Raw genomic sequence first — 15,302 nt, forward strand, 5'->3', positions numbered from 1 at the left:
TGCATAGTCCCTTTCATATACACGATTTTAATACAAGTATTGATGACTGTATTAGATATATGATATGGGTAAGTGCGCAGTCGCTATCTGATAATACACATATATGAATTATAATCTATAGAATACGTGTTATGTGTATATGTATCATTTGTTATTTGGAATGAGTATTGATTAACATGCTATACAGGTTTTAAGCTATGTATAAAATATGTATATTTTATCTACTAATATGTTGGGTAGAACATGGGTAGATAGTTGGTGTGTGATGAAATAAAAATGATGAGAGGTCTCGATGTTGTTGTTAATCTAGTCATCTAGCGGAGTATGGATGACGACCACAGACTCTTTCTAGACTGTCCAGTGGAACGCTGGCGGGTTCATAACTTGTAGGTTTTGTGAACGATGTGTTCACCGGTGTACTCTATCCCCCCTCATGGTTGCCTTTAGGACATCTATTGTTGAGGAAACTCATTTGCAGTAATGTCCATCCCGATGAAAATCCTAGATTAGGTCCCTGGTAATAGATGTTGTTTTAGGGACGTAAAGTGAGGATAACGGGAATGGGTAATCGGGTTATTGTTGGTTGGTGAAATTAAATATAATTATTTATTGTGGGTTGAAAACCCTATATGCTCACCAGGTCCCAAGCCTGACCCACTCGGTTTTATTTGTATTACAGGTAGTGGCGCGAGAGCATAAGATGGATGAATCATCAAGTTATTTTGTTTATAGGCCAGTAGTTGTATATAACTATTGTAAGGCTTATAATGTGTCGTTTATACTTTTGGTTTGTATCGGAACATGACATCCCGAGTTTTTTTTATATATGAAAATGCATTTCTTTAAGGAATGCTTTGATAAATTTTATTTATCATATTTTGTTTTGGGAACAAATTCCGCAACTCTTTTAAATCAAAGGATTACTCTGAAAATTATTTTAAAAGCATAAATTAAATCAGTATTTTCTGACCGTGATTTTGGGGATGTCACATAAACTGCCAAAATTCTATGCTTTACCTTTCAATAAAAGTATGTCTTGTTCTACTACTGCTTTTGATACTATTCATTATGATGTGTGGGTTCCTGCACCAGTATGCACAAAGGGTGGGTCAACCTATTATCTATCTTTTATAGATGATTACACCCGATATACATGGGTTTATCTTATGAAACACAAATATGATTTCATTAGCATTTACAACAATTTTAGAGCTCTTGTTAAAACTCAACATTTGGTTATGATTAAGTGCTCCAGGTGTGACTTAGGGGGTGAATATACCTCTAATGATTTTACTTAGTTACTTGCTTTTGATGGTACCATACACCATTCATCGTGTACTGATACTCCTCAACAAAACGGTGTGGCATAACGAAAACTCCATCATATTGTTGAGACAGCCCGCTCATTGCTCCTGTCTGCGTAGGTCCCTAGTGCCTTTTGGGAGAAGCAGTCCTAATTGTTGTTTATGTGATTAATTGTATCCGTACTTCATTGCATTCAGGAATGTATCCTTTTGAGAAGCTATATGTTCACTTACCAGACTACTCTTCCTTACGAGTTTTTGGATGTACTTGTTTTGTTCTTCGACCTCATGTTGAGAGGAACAACTCGGGGCCGAAATCTGCTATTTGTGTATTTTTGGGGTATGGTGTTGGACAAAAAGGATATTGTTGCTATGATCATGTGATTCAGAAGTTATATGTTTATCGGCATGTCACTTTTGGGACATATTCCTTTCTACTTGATTCCTGCTACAGCCCATAATGTAACGAAGTCGTATCTTCTGCATATTGATCCTTTTGATGAAGAGATAGAGGCTCGAGACCCATCTATGCCACCTAATCCTTCAGCTCATGACACACCCGCTTCTTCAGAGAGTTCCTCGACTCCCTCTGTTCATGATTCTGCTCCTTCGACTGTTGAAATTAAAGATCCACCTCCACCACCACCCCTCAGGAGATCTACTCGTCCTATCAAGTCCACCAAGCTTCCAAATTTTGCTTACTCTACATACTTAGGACCATTTGTTTCATTTATAGCGAGCATCCATCATATGTTTGAACCTGAATCGTATAGAGAAGCTGTTTTAGATCCTCTTTGGTAGAATGGTATGGCTGAGGAACTCACTGCTCTTCATCAGACTCATACATGAAATTTGGTTTCCCTTCCTCCTGGGAAACATATGATAGGTTGTCATTGGGTGTATAAGATAAAAAAAAGTTGATGGGTCTGTTGAGCGGTACAAGGCAAGACTTGTAGCAAATGGGTATTCCCAACAATACGGTTTTGACTATGAGGAGACATTTGCCCCAGTTGCAAAGATGACGACAATTCGTACTATGATTGCAGTTGCATTCGTTCGACAATGGAAGATCTTTCAAATGGATGTCAAGAATGCATTTTAAATGGTGACTTCCATGAAGAGGTTTATATGACTCCTCCCCCAGGAAGTCAACACCAGTCGGGTGAGGTTTTTCGGTTTCGCAAAGATTTGTATGGTCTCAAGCAAGCCCCTCGTGCTTGGTTTGATAAATTCTCCACAGTGATTACTTCTCTTGGATTTGTCCAGAGTAATCATGATTCGACTTTGTTGGTTAGATACTCGAGTGCAGGACGAATTCTTTTGTCCTTATATGTGGATGATATGATTATTACTGGTGATGACCATGGTGGTATTGAGCTTTTGAAGCATGATCTAGCTCATCGATTTGCTATGAAGGATTTGGGCTTGTTGTGTTATTTCTTGGGTATTGAGGTAGCTCAGTCTAAGAAAGGGTGTCGTCTTTCTCAGACTAAATATATATCTCACTTGTTTACACGGGCAGGCCTCTCTGAAAATCGGACTGTTGATACTCCTCTTGAAACCAATGCACGGTATTCTCCTATTGATGGTGTTCCTTTGTCCGATCCGAATCTTTATTGCATTGTTGTGGGAAGTTTGGTTTATCTCACAGTTACTCGTCCAAATATTGTTCATGTTGTCAGTTAGTTTGTTACCGTTCCTACCTCTGTTCATTGGGGAGTTGTACTCCATATTCTGAGATATCTTCGTGGCACTCAGTTTCATACCCTCTTGCTTCCCTTGACGTCTTCTCATGAGTTACGTGCCTATAGTGATGCTGATTGGGATGGCGATCATTATGATCGTAAATCCAACACCGAATTTTGTGTATTTCTTGGAGAGTCTCTCATTTCATGGGAGAGCAAGAAACAGGACCTGCTATGACAGTGACTACATGTGAGATTATCTGGTTACGGTGATTGCTTGCGGATATGGGAGTTCACATTTCTTCATCTACTCCCCTGCATTGTAATAACAAAAGTGCGATACAAATTACAAATAATTCTGTTTTTTATGAGCAAACAAAGCACATTGAAATTGATTGTCACTTTACCCATCATCACCTATAGCTCGGGACCATATCACTTCCGTCTGTTTCATCAACCTTGCAGCTTGCGAATATTTTTACGAAGGCTCTATCGGCTTCTCGGTTTCAGTTCTTGTGTGACAAACTCTCAATGTTTATCGTTGTTGCATTGTGAGTTTGAGGGGATGTTAGCCTATATATTATTAGTTCATGTGTTTACGGGCTCTTTAGTTTTTAGCTCATTTGAGTTTTGTCTAACTAGTATTTATATCTATTTTATTCTTTGTAGTCTTTATGCTTTTCATTAAGAACCTTGTAATTTCTTTCTATCAATAATCATATTGCAATGTTATGAATACCATATATTTAGATGTTGTACTTTTAACAATTTCTACTCCTATGAATGTTTCATCTGAGGATTTGTTATCTTGGGAAGACAAAATAAGGTTGAATGTTTAAAAAAAATGTTTCAACAAGGTGATCATTACGTTTTTTGGATGTTGTGGTCCTTGTGGAAGTTTCATAATAACATATTGTTTTAAAGGATCAAGCCTAATAAATTGTTTCGTTTTCCTTTTGTGGATCTGTAATAGGCATAAAAAGTTGAAAATGAATTGGGCTAGGTGGCTGAGCAACTTGTCTTTAATTCCTCTACTTGATAAATGTTTTTTTTCTAACTTCTTACTAAGTTCCATCCAGTAATATTTATACCGTTAAAAAAACAATAATTTTTTCATGGGTTGTTAAGCCAGAAATATTGTTATATTTCAAAGGATTTGTGTTCTCTGATGAAATGAGAACAAAATAACTAAAGAATTTACCATTATATTTTTATAAGGTAAAATTTTCTATCGTTTTGTGAGGAATTAGAAAAGAGTTGTATTTTTTGGTTATAAATTATTCCATTTCCTTTCTTTCTAGATTTCATGGCCCTCTAAAAGATATTTTTAAGGCTTTATATTGTTCTTTTATTTTCGCTTGAAAAACACAAAACTATTTTAATTTCTAGCCCTTTCTTTTGAAGTACGTTTTTTCTGGCCAATTTTAAACTCAGAATGCAACCATGTTTACACATTTTTTGCATGTCATGCATTTTTCTTTTCCTGGTCCCATCTCCAATCTTTTGCAACCACACTCTACTTTAAGAACGTAAATGTCAAGGACTATATTTTACCTTAAGAAGTAACAAAAAACTAAAAAAAAAAGGGCAAAAGGCGTTGCAAATATATTACCTTAATGAGTAATAAAACAAAGAGTAAATTACATGAATGGTCCCTATGGTTTGGGGTAATTTGCATGTTTAGTCCCTAACTTATTTTTTTAACTCGAAAGGTCCCTATAATTTGTTTTTGTTGCGCGCTTGGTCTCTGTCTTACCTAAAAAGACTATTTTGTCATTGAGTTTTTTATTTATTTAAATAAACACACATCAACCCTACTTCCATTTCACCTTACCTTACCTTATCTGTCACACCTTATTTAAATAAATTAAAAAATCAAAGTCAAAATAGTTTATTTAGGTAAAACAAGACCAAACACGCAACAAAAACAAATTGTAGGGATCTTCCGAGTTAAAAAGATAAATTAGAGACCAAACATGCAAATTATCCCAAACCATAGGGACCACTCGTGTAATTTACTCTAAAACAAAGGGCTTAATGGTCACCAATGTGGCAATGCAATTAGATATTAAGATGAAACTCCACATACAATCTTCATGAATATATTCATGTGTGTGGAGAAGAAATATATATATATATATAGTCTCGATTGATACTTGGATTAGTGGGAATGCAAGATATAGATGTAAAACCAAGTGAGCTTCATACGTACAAATAATTTAGAAAGAAGTTAGAGCATCCGACATATATTAAACTCTAAAAATGAATTGCTATATAACGAATTTAACTCTATAAAATTTAATAAAATGTTATATATATATATATATATAAAATTTAGAAAGAAGCTAGAGCGTCCGACATATATTAAACTCTAAAAATGAATTGCTATATAAAGAATTTAACTCTATAAAATTCAATAAAATGATATATATATATATATATATATATATATATATATATATATATATATATATATATATATATATATATATATATATATATATATATATATATATATATATATATATATCGTCCAAAGTTCTTAAATTTCATTCCTAAACTTGATTTACTACAAAAAATTTCAGACATTCACCATTATATTCATCGTACATCATTTCATTTGTAGCGATAGTATATGGAGCCTATCAGGAGGTATTCGATAGAAAGACGTGATGTAAAAGGAAGATAATGGTGAAAGTCTAAATATTTTGAAAGTAATCAAGTTATGGGATTGAAGTTTAAGAATCTTGGGCAATTACAATGTAAATATGATACAAATCGGTGTAGTATTATGGAGTTAGGTACCTAAGCTTATATAAGGTTGTTAGGTATATATATATATATATATATATATATATATATATATATATATATATATATATATAGAGAGAGAGAGAGAGAGAGTTAGGTTCATACGTTTTCAATAAGTATTGTGTGTCTCTAACAACCAATCATAATTAAACAAAAATAAATTGAATAATAAATAATAAAAGGGTATAATAGTAATCTTGACTACACTTAATTATGGTAAATATTTAAAAGATTTAATATCCTTTAAATTAGGAAAATTAGCTTGTTAACTTTACAAAAACACCGACCCTTCATCATCGTGTTTCTCCTCCACAATCGACAAGTATTCTATCCCATTCCAAACCTCCGGCGATCGAAAAACAGAGGAGAGTTGGAGCCAACACCGTTTTCCATCGATTATGACGCACAACTTAGAGGAAACCCTACCACTTTCTTATGTGTATCTGTGATTCTTCAGCGTATCAAAAGGTAACTCAATTTTTTCCCTGCTATGTTTTTAGGGTTCGTTTTTGTGGTCTCCTCAATCAATTGAATAGAACCTGCAACTAAATTGAATTTGAAATAAAAAAAATCATCGATTAATATTTGAAGACAGTAACCATTGATTTCAAAACCATTACGAAACAACTTGCAACTAAAAGAAAAGGTTTGTGTGTCTTATACAAAACTATAAAAAAAAACCTACAATTACATCCCATTAAAAAAATGTTTGATTAATATTTGAAGACACTAACCATTGATTTCAAGTACGTATTTAGTTTTAATCAAATATTCATAATGATAGTAAAACCTTGGCTTTTGCTCACATAAACCTCAACATATTTCTGCGCACATTTATGACACCATTTGTACGTACACACACACACATACATATATATATATATATATATATATATATATATATATATATATATATATATATATATATATATATATATATTTGCACTTTACATTCAAGTATTGAATTATTTTATCAATTTCTTTGATTTATTAACCTGTAAAACTTTTATGAAGTATGGACTGTTGATGCTTTAATTGGATGATAATAAACATGTCTTCCAAGTGTTTGATATAATGTCAATAAGAGAATGTTTTGGTGTAAATGAGGTAATTTTGACATGTTGAACTATTTGGAAAGATTCTGTCAGAATCTGATGTAATTTTGACGTGTTGAACTATTTTGGATGATAATGAAACATGTCTTACATGTTATTTTTTTCTTTTTCCATAATAAATGCTAATATTTGGGGAGTTTTTTTGTGTGTGTTTTACTGTTTTGATAATTGATGTTTTTTTATAGAGCTAATGTTATTCGATTTTATGGCAGTTATTCTCATTGCAATTTTAGGATTATATTCTATTGAGATAAATTATAATTCTTTAATTTCTACAACATTCTGTTAAAATTTATAGTTTTTATTTTCTATTATAATAGGTAATGTAACGTCTGTGTTTCTTGGCTTGTCATTAATGTTGATATAATAGTCTAGGTTAACCTTTGTAACCCGTTTTGAAATAATAGAAGTGCATTATTTGAGTATTATGTGTTTTGTGCTTAATTGCTTAATTATGTGATTTGATTAATTAAGAATAAAAAAAAAAATAAGCGTCAAAATTTAAGTGTAAAATAAACTCGATATCTTTACATAAAGTTGTAGTGGCCAAAACGAGGTTTCCGAATATATATAGAACACCCAAATCTGACTTCGTATGAGGAAGTTATGATTTTCTGAAGTTTCGACTTAGCAGTATGCAGCCCGAATACTCGATTTGAGATCGAGCGGTTTTTAGCCGAAACAATCTAAACGAGAATCGAAGATCTCGTTAGTGGTAGCGAAGCGATAATAAGATAGGCGAGAACGGACATCGAATAAAGAAGTTATGAATTTATAACGAAGTTTTCCTGTCCCGGCCTACTAAAAATAAATAATAAAAATAAATTCAAAATTAGCCGACGAAGTCTAAACGAGAGTTGTAGAGCGTAGTCTCACATACGCGTGGATATAAAGAACGTCGAAAACGGAGTTCGTATGCAGAAGATATAAATTTTTGAAGTTTATTAAATAATTAAAATTTAAATTTAATTATTAAGTCTGATATTATCCGAAGGGGAGTCACCGGACTTATCCGAAGTACACCCAGCGTACAGCGAAGCATGACGACCCTCGCACTCGAGTTCTTCGGATACATAAGCAGTGACGATTTCGGAGGCGTATGCCCCGCGTAAAGCAGTACACCCAGCGTACTGCGAGGCCTCAGCCTCCTATAAAAGGCTTGCGAGGGCAGCCGATATTTTTGCTCTTTTTCTCTCATCTTTCTCCCGTTTTGCATCGTTTTGCGTGCTAGAAGTATCCCGAAGCCCCGGTATTATTCCCGAGCCACGAAGCAAGTTCCGAAGCCCCGAAGATCCCAAGAAGTGTAATTCCCGAGCCGAAGCTCTGCCCACGAGGAGCCCGGTTTTTGTGAAGATCTTCTAGATCTACCGAAGAATACTACTTCTGCAAGTCATAGTGCTGTCCGATCATCTTCTGATCAAGTGAGTGTGTAGTTACCTTCTTCTAACGCATAAATACGAAGTATTTTATACGAAATACGTGTTATGTGTATATGTTGTTGATTATATGTGTGAATGTATATTCACTTTCTTCTATCTCATAGATCTGATTTATTCTCTATGAAATACGTGTTATGTGGGTGTGCCTCATCTGTTATGTGGAATATGTATTGAATGAAATGCTATACATGTTTTAAACCATGTATAAAAATATATATTTTTATCTACTAATATGTTGGGTAGAACATGGGTAGATAGTTGATGTGTGATCACTACTAGAAAAACAGCCTTTTACGACGCTCATTGTGTGTCGTAAAAGGCTCAGACGACGCGCAAATGCGCGTCAATGAAGGCCCTGTCATAAAGAGAGGCGACACGCTTTTGCGTGTCGTCTATAGACAACGCGCAGTTACGACGCGCGTTTACGACACGCAATGCGTATCAAGGAAGACCCTGTCATAAAGGAAGACGACACGCTTTCGCGTGTCGTAACCTTACGACGCGCGTGTTAATGACACACAATGTGTATCAAGAAAGCCCCTGTCAAGAAAGGCCATGTTATAAATGAAGATGACACACATTTTTGCGTATCATAATTTTAAATGTTTAAAAAAATATTATTTATAGATTTACTTATTTTCAAATTAAATTTGTATTTAATGTTTCATAATAGAAAATAAAATATCATATACTAAAAATAGAATCCATTGCATAAATTTAATGTCATACAATTCTATTTCTTACAATATATAACTTTGCATATAATCTATTATGTACATCGAATTCCAACTAACTAAAGTTGCATCTTGCATTTCATAATTCTTTAAGACTAATGCTCCAAACAGCTGATTATATGGATAAGCAGTTGTACATTGGCCCATCTCACTCAATAATGACTTAGCAAAATTCAACACCAAGTCTTTACTGCATCTTGCTGATAATGCTACAAGATTTAAATAAAATTCAACTCCAAGTCTTTACTCAATAATCAAAATCCCAAGAGCAACATCCATTGTTGAGGCAAGTTCATTTTCAAAACAAAACATAGTATTTATAATGATAAGGATGTGGAGGGTATACTGTAAAAACTCAGACATGGCTATAATGGAGATAACATGGATAGATATATATACCTTAAACAAATTAGCTTCCAAATCAGATTGAGAGCTGCAAAAAAAACTAATATATGTTAAGGTAGTAATTGGAGGATGTAATATGATAACATACACGTCCATAAGGCTATTATCTATGAGCTTGACCAACACCAAGGGCATTATTGGTAGAAATAATGTTACTATTTGTAGGGTTGATAGGGATAATGTCTCCTCACTTTGTTCATGTACTGAAGCTCCCTGTTGAATATATTATGTTTTTCTATGCATATGGGAACATGGGGAGGCGTCCTATAGGGGTAGATTTGTCATTTGACATACCGGTGACTGAATTGAAGGTGAAGACAAAGCATTTTCATGAAATTTTTTGTTCATATGAATTCCTTCTACATAGGGCAATTAAGCCAACTAACTTGACTAAGTTGACATGGTTTCTAATTGAAACTAGTTTCTAGATGATGAATGGAATATAAATTCAAGTAGGGATTTAAAGCTTGAACAACATATATGTTGTTACCTTAACGAGGCCAGGTGGAATTACTAACCATCAACACCAATAAGCCAATGTGGAGCCTTAGCTGCAACATCCAGGCATTGCAGAATTGCTTGCTCTGCCTTAATTATAGATATTGAAAACGCTACACCACAACACAACACAAAGATATTATCCACTTTTTTGCATCAGAAAACAAAATGAACTTAACAAATCTCCCATATCAAGAGAAGTCATGAATGACCCTGCATACACTGTAACAACAGCTACTCCATGTTCCAACTGTAAAATAGGAACAACCTTTCCAGCAACAATCATCAGTTCCATTACAAGTGTCCTCCCTAATCTGAGATTTACAATTTTCAAATCACAAATCCAATTTGTTAAAAAGAAATACATAATTAACAATCTTATTTACTTTGAAAAAGATAAAAAAAAATATGCATATAGATAGCTTCTGAGTTCTGACTTCCCTTAAAATGTTAATGTATAGGGTAAGATACCACTTATCAAAGGGCAAGAAGCAACTAAGCAAGAGAGATTACATTGCATACCCGTTAATCATAAGTACAACACAACTCCCATATTTAATTGGAACATAGTTAAGGTTCATATTTAAGATAAAAGTGTATATTTATTGGTTATGGTTCATATGAGGTGAGATATCGCTTAATCGCTTAACCCGCAAAAAATCCATGTCACAAAATATAAAAAAAATAATAATAAAGAAAAAAAATAGTAGGATATCTTCCCTAAAACAACCAATTCTGCAAATATCCAATAACATGGTAGAACCAATGGTGATCATCTTGCATAATGGAGTGGAGTTGAGGAATTGACATGCCATAAATCATTTATTTATGTCTGTTAAAATACAACTAAGCAGCTGATGTGTCAAAAAATTTAAAAACTTATGCCACATCATACACATAAGTCATACCAGGTTGCATGAACCATTGTCCTATTTTGAAACACCATTGCATATTATGTATAACAACAAACTTTATAAATCAGAAAAAATGTGAAACATTGTTGTATAAATAAGTAACTAACCCTAAACAAGAATTAGGAGTCCCTTATAAGTCTTTAGTAGCATACTAATAACTTCCATTCCACCAAGGTTTTTATAACAATTTAGAGGTCACTAGAAATGCATGGAAAATGAAATTCATCATTTACAAGAACCTACTACCATAACACATACCTCAGAAAGAACCATGAGCATCTGATTAATGTACCAAATCTTGTCAGGGGAAAGCCTACAACACTAATGAAGAAATGTTATTGTGTGTATGATAAGTTGAAATCATCAAAATATTACATTCACCAAATCAAAAGGTAAAAATGAAACCTTCAACTTACTTTTCTACAATGGAGCAAATTTTTTCAGTAAGATCTCCCTTGAAGTCCTGGTCACTTACATGTAGATAATCAATTAACTCCTTGGTCAAAGGTTTGACATTCGTCCCATTCACCAGAAGGTATACAAGTTCAAGAGCTCTTTTACGAATTGAAGCATCTGAATCCTGAATCATAAAGAAGCATTCAGAAACCACAACAAACTTATATAACTTGATTGATATTTCTTTTTGTTATGAGAAAAGTTTTACCTTTACACATTCCAAGATTGTTGCACGATGACTCTGAACTGCTTGATCATCTACTGAAATTGCTTTCATTAGCATGTTCAATGCAACATATCTGCCGTATAACAAATCCCAATGTTTTAGACCATAATAAAGGGAATACTCATAACACATATTAAGACATAACTCACCTGACATTGTTGTCACGATTGGACAAGAATCTTCCCAATATATTGATTGCAAGAACACGTATACCACTGCTATCTTCAATGCTCATAATGATTTTTACACATTCATAAAGTATTGCGTTCCCTGCATTCTTGTTTGACTCAGTTTTTGTTGCCACCTACACAAGGAATTTCATAAATTCTTATAATTTTGAATTATATATCACAATTCACAATGAGCTTTATTAAAATAAAAGCTATCCTGGGCAAGAATGTCATTCATGGAATCACTAGCATCAGCATCTCCATGGCCCAAAACACGCAAAAGGCGAAGCAGTCTTATATGAAGAAAAGGGTCTGCAATACCTGAAACATCATATTCAGGAGCATATTGGCTATTGACAACATCCTTCAAAACTTTCACCAACACCTATGTGCATTTCTACACCAAAGGAAGAAAAAAGAAAATATATCTCATCACTAAAATTACTAATTTGCACTTGTAGAATCATATGTCAAACAGTTCTTAGCGCAAAGACACGTTAGAAAGATAAAGAAAGAGAACAACAACTAGAAGAAGACAATACCAACAAATAATAGAGGATCTTTAACAAGATCAAGTATATTTACCTTCCTGAAAAATTCAAGAGCCTCTTCATTAAGGTTACAAAGATCTGTACAGAGCTGGATTGCTGTTAAAAGAACCCCATGATGTTTTTCTTTAAGTAAGGAAACAACAGGGTTGACAAAATTTTCTGCAAGGTCAGGGACCTTCTTTACAATCCTTATTGAGCACAATGCTGCCTGTAAATTGTAAGAACTTATGTGAGTATGATTCTTCATATGAAATGTGAGAATTAGATGAAACATCCTTGAGAGATCATGAAATGAAATAAATGTTAACATCAGCTTACTTTCTTACGAATATTTGGATCTCAAAATTGCAGCAATCTTTCAACTTCAGGTGCAAGATCACGAGCCATTTCTGCAGAACATATATTACCCAAAGCACAAAGAGCTAGTCCCACAATGTACTGATTGGTCTGGTTAAGATCTCTGCAGATGATGAAAAAAAAGATTCTCAAGTCAACCATCTTGCTTGAACACAAGATATAGGAAAGATAAGAGTGAAGAAAGACAAGAGCATATTGCTTTAGTGAATTGGTGACAAGCATCAAAACTTCTTGTCTTTCATCAAGAAGCAACATAAGTCCCAGATATCCTATTCTCTTTTCAGGGAATCCAGGAGCTGCTATAAGTTTCAAGCACTCCATTTGGCCAAAATGTGTGGGGTATCCTAACATGTGAATGAACATGAGCTTTGCCAAGTTACGGTGTCTGTAATCATTATCATTATCACCAACTGATGCACGAATAGAAGCACATTCTTTTCTAACAACAACACGCTCTTCTGCAGCAGTTTTGCAGGCTCATATTTCCCTAATCATGTCCCTGCTGTAGACCAATAATGTTTCATTTATAGTTTCAGACCCAACTAATTAACAACAAATTACGCATGTGGTATGAAATGTATTCAAATCTTTTGCAGGTGAAGGATAAACCAAAAAGATGGAAAATCTTAAGTAGAGAGACATATGGTTTGCGAGGGATGGTTCATGACAAAGTTCATGGATTATCTTCATACCCAGATTAGGATCTTATAAGTTGGTGACAGTGTCTTACTCATTTGAGTGACCCATCCAATCGGGAAATACATGGATGAATTCCATTAAATGTACTATTACGAACGCGAACTAACTCTCAATATAGACAACTTGAGATAACGTTAATACAAATTAGGTCGAAATGAAGAACTAGTTCAAAATTGATCACAAGGAAAAGCTTTAAAACATAAGATCAGTTGTAAACAAGACACTCACCTTAGACGCGTCCCAGACGAAAAGGGATTCATGATTGGGTCGGTTTTGAAACCGCGAGAGAGCTCGATCAGATCCAGAGATGTTTAGTGCAAAAACAAACTATATAACCGGGTCGTAGACCGGTGACTGCAATTATATGTATGTTTGATCAAATCGAGATCTGGGGAAAGGTCAATTACGAGGATCTAAAGAGGAATTTGAGATCTGTAGCCTATGGATGCTAATGCAAACGTGATGATGATGACCAAAAATCTTGATTTCTCTCGCTAAATTCTTCCACTTTCGCTTCGGTGGGAGAGATGTAAGCGAGTATGCATCTATCTTTGTTTTTCCCTTTTTGAAAAGCGGAAGACAATGTATAGAATACAAAGCACTTAAATCAAATGAAAGTATGCAACAATGTCTCGTTTTATTTCTTTCATTTCTCAAATCGTATTCTTTTATATTTTTGTGAACCTGGACTTGTATGACTGCAAAAAGAAATAAACCATTTACATGAAGGAGCATGCATATGTACAATAAAGCTGAATCAATAAATAACAATAGTTGAGGTTTACCGAGTTATTTCAGCATGTCACTGTGGCAATATTGGTGTTGGACATACTACAAGAGTTGAACTAGTAGGAACAGGGGAACTGGTTGCTTGACTCAGTTCTAAGCAAAATGGACAAATGTGAGCCCCATCATAGATAACGATTTTGGAGCCTTAACTTTTGCGTTTTCTTGAATCACCATTCAGGCTTTCTGAATCTTTTATTGGTTCTGAATTTGTTTCTTTATATGGATAGCCTACACAATTTGCATGTCGCAAGCATCACAGACATCACATTGTACCCAAAAAAACTTTATACTTTGAGATTTCACTTACAGCCCCACACACACACTCTTTCTTCATTCTTTTGATGTTAGATTTCTGCTCTCCAGCAACTTGTATTGTCTTGTTTCTTATATCATCAACATGTATGTCCGATTTTCTATTGTGCAAATATACAGGCAAGCAGCTCAATGGTTTTTCCTAGACCCATTTCATTTGTTGTTTTAATAGAAACAAATCAGTAAAAACATCAAAAAAGATATATGAAATATTATAAAACCAATCAGATTCTTCTGGAATTAGGGTTCTAATATGGCTTAAGATACCAGGGAAGAAGAAGAAGAATAAGTGAAGAAATTGAACGTGTTCCAAAAGTGAAGAAATTGTAGGTGTTACACGAAAAATTAAGATATCAGGGAAGAAGAAGAAGAAGAAGAAGAAGAAGAGACTAGATGAATAACGGTAAGCACGACATACCTTAGTGCAACCAGAAGAGAAGAATCAGACCTGCTTCATTGAATAGAATGAGATATTTCTTGAAATTGGACCTAGGGCTTGTAAGCAGAACAAAAAATCATGACAAATCATGCTCAGTAAAGCATACCTTAGTTCAATCCGAGCTAGGGCTTGTAAGGCCCTAAATCATCGGCGCTGTGTGGGATGAGAAGCTGTAAGGCCCTACATCGTCGGCTCTAGGATAGAAGTAGATGGAGCATGTAAGTTCTTCACACTTTCAAGCATAATTGTAACCCAATCGTCGTCTCAAGCATAATTGTAACCTAATCATAGTCACTCAACGCGAAAATATGCGATTTTGGAACGGCGGAACTCTGTGGCGAAACCGATAGCAGCTTGGAACGAGATTCAAGTAAGCCAAATTCAAGATTCGTGAAATT

The 15,302-nt window shown here is 34.3% G+C and overlaps 1 pseudogene; it reads right to left on the bottom strand.

Annotated features, from left to right (window-relative positions):
- Positions 1–10,006: 10,006 nt before the first annotated feature.
- Positions 10,007–13,624, bottom strand: LOC111892984 (AP-1 complex subunit gamma-2-like; annotated as a pseudogene).
- Between the last annotated feature and the right edge of the window lie 1,678 nt (positions 13,625–15,302).

The sequence above is a fragment of the Lactuca sativa genome, chromosome 5 (genome assembly GCF_002870075.4).
Source record: "Lactuca sativa cultivar Salinas chromosome 5, Lsat_Salinas_v11, whole genome shotgun sequence".
Classification (NCBI taxonomy): domain Eukaryota; kingdom Viridiplantae; phylum Streptophyta; class Magnoliopsida; order Asterales; family Asteraceae; genus Lactuca; species Lactuca sativa.